This window comes from Macrotis lagotis, chromosome 2, assembly GCF_037893015.1.
Source record: "Macrotis lagotis isolate mMagLag1 chromosome 2, bilby.v1.9.chrom.fasta, whole genome shotgun sequence".
NCBI lineage: Eukaryota > Metazoa > Chordata > Mammalia > Peramelemorphia > Peramelidae > Macrotis > Macrotis lagotis.
The window spans coordinates 251,860,848-251,870,964 of NC_133659.1; the positions used below are offsets into that span (position 1 = coordinate 251,860,848).

At 34.4% G+C, this 10,117-nt stretch overlaps 1 pseudogene; it reads right to left on the reverse strand.

Annotated features, from left to right (window-relative positions):
• Positions 1-1,440: 1,440 nt before the first annotated feature.
• LOC141511601 (olfactory receptor 10P22-like) lies at positions 1,441-2,334 on the reverse strand (annotated as a pseudogene).
• Between the last annotated feature and the right edge of the window lie 7,783 nt (positions 2,335-10,117).

Genomic DNA, 10,117 nt, shown 5'->3' on the forward strand with positions numbered 1-10,117 from the left:
TTACATGAACTGATGCTGAGTAAAGTAAGCAGAACAAGGAAAACATTGCAGATTTGAGTTCAAATATGACCTCAGGCACTTACCAGTTGTGTGACCTTGGGAAAGACTCTTATCCCCAGTTGCAACCAAAATGAAATTGTCTCTAAACTTGATGATCTGAGGAATCAGTAAATAAACACCACCAAGATTTAATATTGGATGATATATTTAGAGAAGACAAAGTAAATTAGGGAGATACTAGGTTAGATCTGTTGTTCCCAGAATGGAAAGAGCTAGACAACAGACTGTAACTCTGTCTGAGCTTGGATGAGGACTTAGAACCTGATGAAGTTATTGATTGCAAAAGGAAAATTCTAGACAGGTAATATTGATTTCAAGGTGATGCTGGAAATCAGAGACTTTGGAAAGAAGTTGTTATAAGCAAAGGCAATCTAAATAAGGTTTATCTCCTAATTTTGATCAATCCAAATTCTGCATCTCCTAAAGGAAAATATTAAATTAAAGGAGAACTTGTTACATTTTTGTCTCTGAATCTTTAGCACTTTACACATAATAAGCTTTGAAGAAGACTTGTCCAATTGATTTGAATAATCCCTGGCAACTTCAATCTTATATAGAGTTTATACTGTCTAATTGCTTCTCATCCCTACAGTAGTTTTTGGCATTGAGCATAGCCAATGGACTGCCTTACTTCAGAGGAAGGGCGGATTCCAATTCATGGTTGTAGTATGGGGAGGGGTCCCAAATCCTCAGATCATGGTGCCTGAGATGTGTCAGAGGTTATAGAAAAATCATATGAAATTATTCATGCATGAGTTCCTTAATCCATGTGAAGCCTTCTCACATAGAAGCACTAGCCTCAGAACACACCTATATAGTCATCATTCCCAAATAATATCCCAGAATCCAAGTCACAGAATCTCAGAGTTAAAAGCAAACATACTTATGTCCTTCAGACACTTTCTAACCAGTCCAATTCTTCCAACAAGTACGTGAATGTCTGGCAAAAATTTGGCATCCAGTCTCAATATGAAGCACAAACATAAAATGAGTACCAGATTGGGAATTTAGATGAAAACTGACATGTCCTGGTATCTTAAGATAAGGAAGGAAGTCCTTCTGAAAAATCTGACCTACATTATCCAGAATCCTCCAGGAAACCCTCTACTGTGCAAAAGATAAAAGATTTCAACTTTATCCCATCCTTGAACGAAGACCAGTCATGATGGTGAAGAACACTAAACATGAAAAATGAGACTCATGTGGGGGAAAATCACTAGGCAAATTTTTTTGCCTTGAATAGGCAAAGCATATTAAAACAAGAACAAATAACTGACTGCAGAAAAATATAAGTTTTAATTTAAAGAAAATGTACTTTTCAGGAAGCATCTCTTAAATCACCAAAGAGAAAGTCAAACAAACAAGTGAACCAGGCAAGGTTTATCTCAGGGCTCCCATAACCTCCTTGTTTCTCAGAGTATATATAAAAGGATTGAACACAGGGGTTGCAACTGTGTAGAAAAGGGAGATGATTTGGTCTGAGTTCTGAGTAGCTTTGCTTCCAGGTTTCATGTATGTAAGGGCTGCAAGCCCAAAGGAAAGTATGACAAGCTGTAAGTGGGAAGAACAAGTAGAGAGGACTTTTTGACATCCCTGAGCAGAAACTACCCCAAAGATGGTAATGAGGATGCAAACAGAGGAAAACTAAGATAAGTGCAAAGGGAGTAAGGATAAACAGCCGAGAGAAGGTAAGATTCCCAATCTCAGCCCAGAAAATGTCTCCTCTTGCCAGCCTCAAAAAAGGCAAATTGCCATATAGGAATTGGTGAATAATGTTGGTGTCATGAAAAGACAAGGAACAGATCAATATGGAGTTGGTAGTGTTTGTGAAGAAACCAATTAGATAAGAAGCACCCAGCATACCCACACATACCTGCCGGTTCATCACCATAGTATAATGGAGGGGTTGGAGAATGGAAGCATAAAGATCACAGGCCATGACAGTGAGCTGGCAACATTCAACAATACCAAAGAGGATAAAGAAATTCAACTGGGTGAAACAACTGGCAAGAGAGATGGCAGGATGTGAGAAGAGAATATCAAACAGCATCCTAGGTACAACAGTAATAGTATAGAGAGTCTTTATCACAGAGAGATGGCAAAGGAAGAAATACATGGGAGTGCTCAGGGCAGAATCCAGCACGGTAAGGGTGATGATCAGGGTGACTAAGTAGACAAAGAGCACACCCCCAAAAGGGCACTCTGCTGTGACCCCAAATATGAGAATCCCAACAAAATTAATTCAGTCACTGCTGTAACATCATCATCATCCATGTCCCTCAAATTTCATCTGCGGACAAGACCAAGAAAGAGTTGTGAATAGCCCCAAAGAAAACTAAGAAGTAGACACTGCTACAAGAAGAGAGATCCAGGTTATACAAAACAAGAATTTCCCAAGTGTGCAGATTGTGATGGATAAGCATTAGGAGAGTAGAATGTCCTTTCTAAGAAAACTATTATATAAACAATGTTTTTAATTTATCAAATGAAAAATGGAATCTAGCCCAGAGGCAAGTTGATGTATATAACTTCAATGAAGACAATTTAAATCACATGAACCTAGGTTCTATGGGTAGAAAATTCAGTCTTGCTGCATTAAAAGTCAATGAAGGGGCAGCTAGGTGGCGTAGTGGATAAAGCACCAGCCCTGGAGTCAGGAGTACCTGGGTTCAAATCCGGTCTCAGACACTTAATAATTACCTAGCTATGTGGCCTTGGGCAAGCCACTTAACCCCATTTGCCTTGCAAAAACCTAAAAAAAAAGTCAATGAAGATGTGAATGGATATGGATAAAGACAGAGAGAAAGGAAAGGGGGAAAGAAAGAGGAGATAAGAGAGCAGAGAGAAAAAAGGAGAGAAAAGGGTAAAGAAAACTTTGAGGCACACAGTGAGACGCAAAATAAAGAGAAAGGATGGGGGATACCTTAAATTTCAGATGAGATGCCCTTCACCCATGGGGGTCTCTCCCAGAGCTCCTATTAACAACTGCTAGCAGCTATTCCCTTGTGGATCCCCATTTACTATCCCTGAGGTAAAGCCATGTGGGGATCCATGATCTTCAGAGAGAGAGAAGCAGGGAAAAGGCAGGTCACACTATAATCTAGAGGAAAGTAGGAAGACAAAAGGGAAGTTTTGCCCTGACTTTCCTAAGACGCAATAAACAATAGCACCCAACTACTACTCCCTGATCTCCCTGCAATATGGATACAGAAATCTGGGTCAGGAGATAATTCTCCCTCATCTTTATCATCCCAATTCCTCCAAAAGGAATAGAGGATGGAGGATAATATTTCAAAACTATGAAGAGATGTAGGTCCAGAAAGAAGGAAATACATACTCAGTGTTACCAAGTGAATCTAAGTCTCACTGTAACCCTAATTATCTAGATAAGACTAACCAAAATATAAGCAATAATAAAGATAAATACCTAAATGGAATTTTAGAAGATTTCCTTTAATTTTTGAATTTTAACAGAAAAGTTTCTCCCTCTAGATAGATGGTACCATAGCAGCTAGTGTGTTGGATCTGTAATATGGAAGACTGTAATCCAAATCCTATCTCAGCACTGAACTGGTTATATGGCTCTGAACAAATCCCATAATTACTTAGCATAAGTTACCTGATCTGTAAAATAAGGTTAATAAAAATAGCAGTTATATTATAAGGTAATTATGCAGATAAAATGAGATACTTCTTGAAAAATTATTTTCCAAATTTAATAGGATTCTAGAGATGCAATGGCATGTTTTTCACTTATGCATAATACCTTTACAGAAACTGATAAAGTATTAAGGCATGAAAAACTCTGCCAACAGTTTCAGAAAAGCAGAAATATTAAACACACCCTCTATTGAAGACAATTCAATAAAACTATATTCAAAGAAGTGAAACTGGAGAAAGGATTACAAATCATTTCCAGACTAAATTAATTCCTAAGAATTTATAGGTCAAAGAACAATACATAATTTCATTAAACAAACAGCAATTATGAGACAGCAAAATTTTTGTAATGCAGGCAATGCAACCTTAGAGGAAAATATACATCTCAAACCTCTTCTTAATCTGCAGACTAAAAGAATGTAATAATGACTTAGGCATGCCTCTAAAGAATTTGAAAATTAACAAATCAAAAATTTCCAAGTCAACACCAAGCCAGTTACTAAGAAATTTGAAATCACAACAACAATGGCATCAAATTGAGAAGCAAAACCAGGAGCTGGCATCATGAACAACCCCCCCCCAAAAAAAAAAACAGTTAGCAGATTTTATTAAATGAACAAGAGGAAAATCTAATTGCCAGCACCAAAACTGGAAAAAAAGATAACTCAGAAAATGAAGATAAAATAAAAGAAATTATCAAAATATTTTGCTCAATTGGTTACTGATAAAACCATTAAATTGCAGAATTAGTACAAAAATAGCAAGATTCATATTAATTGAAAAGAAAAAGAGATTTTAAATTATCCAGTTTCAGTTGAAAGTAAATTAGATATGAATGAACTCTCATAGCAAAAAGGACAGATTTGCAAGTGACTGTTCAAACATTAAAGAACACTTCATTCCAATACTACTTAAACTGTTTACAAAAATAGGAGAAAAATGATTCCTACCAGACTCTATGATATAACTATTCACTTGAGTGCAAAACCAGCAATAAACAGAAGAAAAATTAAATAAGGGGTCATTATCATTTTTTTTAGGTTTTTGCAAGGCAAATGGGGTTAAGTGGCTTGCCCAAGACCACACAGCTAGGTAATTATTAAGTGTCTGAGACTGGATTTGAACCCAGGTACTGCTGACTCCAAGGCCAGTGCTTTATCCTAGCCACCCTGGGATCATTATCTTTAATGAATGTCAAATGTACAATATTAGCAATAAGGCTATGCCATAGATTAAAAAGATTTTATATTTTTCCACTATGTATTAATATTGTGAATACTGCATTCAATATCAGGGACCCCTGAACAATTAATTCTCCCACAACTTATTTGATAAGATTTCTGAATGTAAGGAGCAGATAGCCAAGATAATAAAGTATTAAAATATCTCCCATTCAATATTTGAATAGTTGTGTTGATAGCTCAAGTGGCTCATAACAATTAGCATTGATATAAACCTTTAAAGTTAAGAAGGCATTTTATAAATATTACCCTATTTTATCAAGGAAGGTATGTACAAACCTACCTCATTTTATTGCACTTAGCTTTCTTGGGCTTTGCAAATACTGAATGTGACTTTTTTAATAAACTGAACATTTGTAGCAACTGCATTACAAGTCTATACTTGCATTTTTTCCAAAATCATGGGCTCATATCATGTCTCTGCATCCTGTTGTGGCAATTATAATAATATGTCAAAGTTTTTTCATTATTATCAAATCTGTTATGTTGACTTATTATCAATGATATTTGTTGTTACTATCATAATTGCATTAGGATGCCATAAACATTGTCCATGTGAGTCATCAAAATTAACTAATAAAAATTCTTTGCTCTGATAGCTCCACAGATCACCTATTGCCATCTCTTCTTGTCTCTGAAGCACAATATTGAAATTAGATCAAGTAATAATCTTCCAAAGTAAGCTAAGTGTTCAAAAGAAGGGAACAATCAACTGATGTAGAAAATTTCATTGATGTCTTATTTTGAGAAATTCTCACAGTCACCCAAACCTTCAGCAATCACCAACCTCATCAGTTAACACACATTACTATGAGATCCTTATTACTAGCTTTCCTTTTTAAAATTCATCTGAAAAAATAAATAAAATGAAATTTGTCTGAAACAGTGGACAATGAATTTTACTAGTCAATTCACCTCAAACATTAAGAGGAAGCTTAAATTTGGATTTGAGACCTCAAACACTATTAAGCCCAAGTTTTTTTAACTATTTTTGCCTAGTCTCAACACTGTCTGGGGGACTATGAGAAATTATCAAACATGCAGGTATAAATAGGTGTAAATACATACACACATGTATATGTGCAGGTATATACATGTATATATTATATGTTTTATATATTTATATATACATATATATGTATATGTATGTATGTGTGTGTGTGTGTGTATATATATATATGTAATTTGACATCATGGATAACTATCCCTGCTCCCTCTCCATCCATCTCCTGCTTGGGAAGTACTTTCTTCTCACTGACTCCTCTTCCCTGTTATGGAAGAATCAACTTTCTCCTGCCAATGAATGGCTTGGTGCTAACAGGAAAAGCTTCCCTGAAAATTTTCACTTTGAAAGGGAAAAGCCTGTCTTTTTTACTCCTTGCTTTAATTTGAACCTTGGTGCTGTGGATTTCCTTATACCACCCCACTGTTTATTCTCAGAATTTTTTCTCAGAGAAAAGTTGCTTTCAAAATACAGTTCAGTTTCTGTATAAAATAAGGTCCATTTCATCATGGGAATTAGACCAATGGAAAACTTTCAAGGCTTTTTCTGCCTCAAGAGAAATGGGATGAAGTTAAAAGTAACTGAGTTTGGGTTTAATTTTTAAGATTATATGAGTTCATATAAACCACTGATCACTGAAAATGTACTTTTGAAATGGGATATGTACTGTGAAAATTGAAAACCTTTGTATAAATTATATAAGGCTCCTATTAATTTTATACCTTTGAATCTTATTCAATGAAGAAAGTATCTTAAAAATGCTTTGCTATTATTTTTCTAAACTTTCTATTTTGTAAAGGGTTAAAAAAAACTTAAAGTACCACCTCACACTCTCAGACTGGTCAATATGACCAGAAATGACAATGATCAATATTGGAAGGAATATAGGAAGTCTGGGGGACACCATTACATTGTTGGTAGAGCTGTGAACTCATTCACACTTTCTGGAGAGAAATTTGGAATTATTCCCAAAGGGCAACAAAAATGGGCATACCTATTGATCCAGTTATACCATTACTGGGTCTATACCCTGCAGAGATCATGAAAAAAGGTAAAACCATTACTTTTACAAAAATATTCATAGCAGTTCTGTTTGTGGTGGCAAAGAATTGGAAATCGAGGGGATGTCCATCAATTGGGGAATGGCTTAACAAACTGTGGTATATGTATGTGATGGAACACTAATGTTCTATTAGAAATCAGGAGGGATGAGAATTCAGAGAAGCCTGGAAGGATTTGCATGAGCTGGTGCTTAGCAAGATGAGCAGAACGAGAAGAACATCATACACCCTAACAGCAACATGGGGTTTATGATTATTCTATAATGGACTTGCTCATTCTATCAGTGCAACAATCAGGCAAAATTTGGGGGTATCTGCAATGAAGAATGCCATCTGTGTCCAGAAAAGAATTGTGGAGTTTGAACAAAGATCAAAGACTATTACCTTTAATTTTAAAAATACCATTATATTATTATATAATTTTACTATCTCTTAATACTTTATTTTTCTTCCTTAAGGATAAGATTACTTAGGGGTGGCTAGGTGGCACAGTGGGTAGAGCACTGGCCCTGGAGTCATGAGTATCTGAATTTAAATCCGGCCTCAGACACTTAATAATTTCCTAGCTGTGTGGCCTTGGGCAACCCACTTAACTCCCATTGCCTTACAAAAAAAAAAGCAATTAAAAAAAAGGATATGATTACTCTCTCATCACATTCAACTTAGATCAATGTATTAAATGGAAACAATGTAAAGATTAATATACTGCCTTCTGTGGGGGGGGGATGAAGATTAGGGGGAAATTGTAAAATTCAAAATAAATAAGTAAATATTTTTTTAAAAAAACTTAAAAATTTTTTGACATGCATATCTTTAAGGAAAATTTGAATTTTTTGACAGTTTAAAAAAAGAATTGTGTGGTAGTAAGAAAAGTCATACATCAGCAGAATGTTCATCTAAGTGAAAATAATTACTATATAGCTGGAAAGTAATGTTTAAAGGTTATTGGAACTGTTTAACAACAATATGTACTAAAATCATAAAAGAAAATATTCTGTGAAATGAATACAATCTGTAATATGGTTGAACAGTATATTAAGAGCCTGGACAATTGTGAAGTCTGAGTAATGTTTCAGATAATAAAAAGGTTACAAGGTAAAAATGAAAACAGTTTTAAAAAAGTCTGGGTTTTTGGACCTTCAGTGAGACATAAAAAATGTATGGAATATGGATTAAAGTATGTTGAGGGGATATGAGCAGATTTGACTTTGAATAAGTAAAAGGACTGATTGAGGAAGTTTTGAAAATTGATTTAAAAACCAATGTAAGAAGAAAAAAGTTAAGAGTTCATTGATAAATTATGAATCTCTTCTGGGTTTGGGGAATTGATTTATAATAAATTGAGATGTGCTCTTAAATGTGATTGGGGTAATTTAAAAAGTAAACATTGAATTTTCACTTATGCATATCTCTAACCATAGACTGAATGGAAATAGTACACATAATATCATATGTTTGGGATATATAGTGCTTGTGTTAACTGCAGTTAACTGTGTTAGTACTGCAGTATTAAAATCATAAAGTAAACTTTTTATGTAATGCTATTTGGAATATAGACTCAGGTGTAATCAAATTCAATTTTGGTCAAATTTGAAGTGAAATACATCTCTCTTAATCTGATGTTTAAGATAAGGCAGAATTTATTGTACTATTTTGCACTAAGACAAATTTGGGAAATGCTTGGATTTGAACATTGTCAACTTGTGGCTTAAGAAAGCTACCTCATTTTTATTTATTTCATGAGATAGTAAAATGTCTGGCATAAGGCAAACATTGTGTATATATTATGTTAACAATTATTATTGTTTCCTTAATAAAGAATATGTGCCTTATGTATAATTTTGTATGAGGATTTTTAATATGAACAGTTTATCATGATGTTAGTTTTATTTTTTAGGTTTTTGCAAGACAATGTGGTTAAGTAGCTTGCCCAAGGCCACAAAGCTAGGTAATTACTAAGTGTCTGAGTCCAGATTGGAACTTAGGTACTCCCTGACTCCAAGGCTGGTGCTCTAACCACTGCGCCACCTAGCCACCCTGATCATGATGCTTATGGTAACAAGAAGTCTAATTTTAAATGCATCCAACTGTTGGAGCCACCTTATAATGAATTTGTTTCAAGTTTCAAGTAATAATAACAATTTTGTCTATAATATGCAAATTAGTAAACTTTTATATATTATATTTTCTACAACTTGCATATTATTGGTATAGGCTGAAAGAAACTAAAAGAAAAATCAGTGGAAAATTGTTTATAAATCAGCTATATTATTTTATTAGCTCTTCTTTTGTAGTTGACATCTAAAGAATTTTATTTTTATTTTATCTGAAGTTAAGAGAAAATTGAATCTACAGTTATTTCATTATCACTTATGAAAGTGTAAGCTATTTGAGTTATTGTTATAATGCTAGAACCTGAAATTGATCATTGGTTGCTATGTGTGAAATAAGGTGATGAAATGAAAACCTTATCTGGATTGCTTCTATGTATTTTGAACAATCTGCCTTAAGATATGGGACTGGGCAGTGGGATTAGTTTATTCTACCTAGCACAAGGGGAGTATCAAAGAGTACAGCCTACTGCAGGATAGAAGGATGGGCAGACAGGGAAGACTGACCCAATTCCCATCTTTGTGTATCAATCAGTTGAGTATAGGTAAGGTCACCAGACCTGAGAAATGAGCCAATTTTGAGACAATGAATTTATAAACAGTGAATTTGGCTTGCTGTAAATCTTAGTTTCTTCCTAAGCTAGAAATTATTTCTAATGATTTGGTATTTATACCAGGACAAATTTGAAATGGAAAAGAAAAATCAAATGATGAATTCTAAGTGAAATCTCTTATGTATGTTGACCTAATAAATTTTTGTTGCTTATCGCATGCAGTTCAAGAGATAAAAAAAAATTACTGTATCCAGCCCTAAACTGGAATTGGTGAAAGTTTGTTATTTAGAGCAAAAACTTTTGAGATTATGATTGTTTTTTTTAAGGTTTGGCTTCAGATATTGTTGTCTGATGGATTATCAAGACATTTAACCACCCTTCAGAAGAACTGATACAAGCTATTCAAAGGGAAGATGTTGAAATGCAA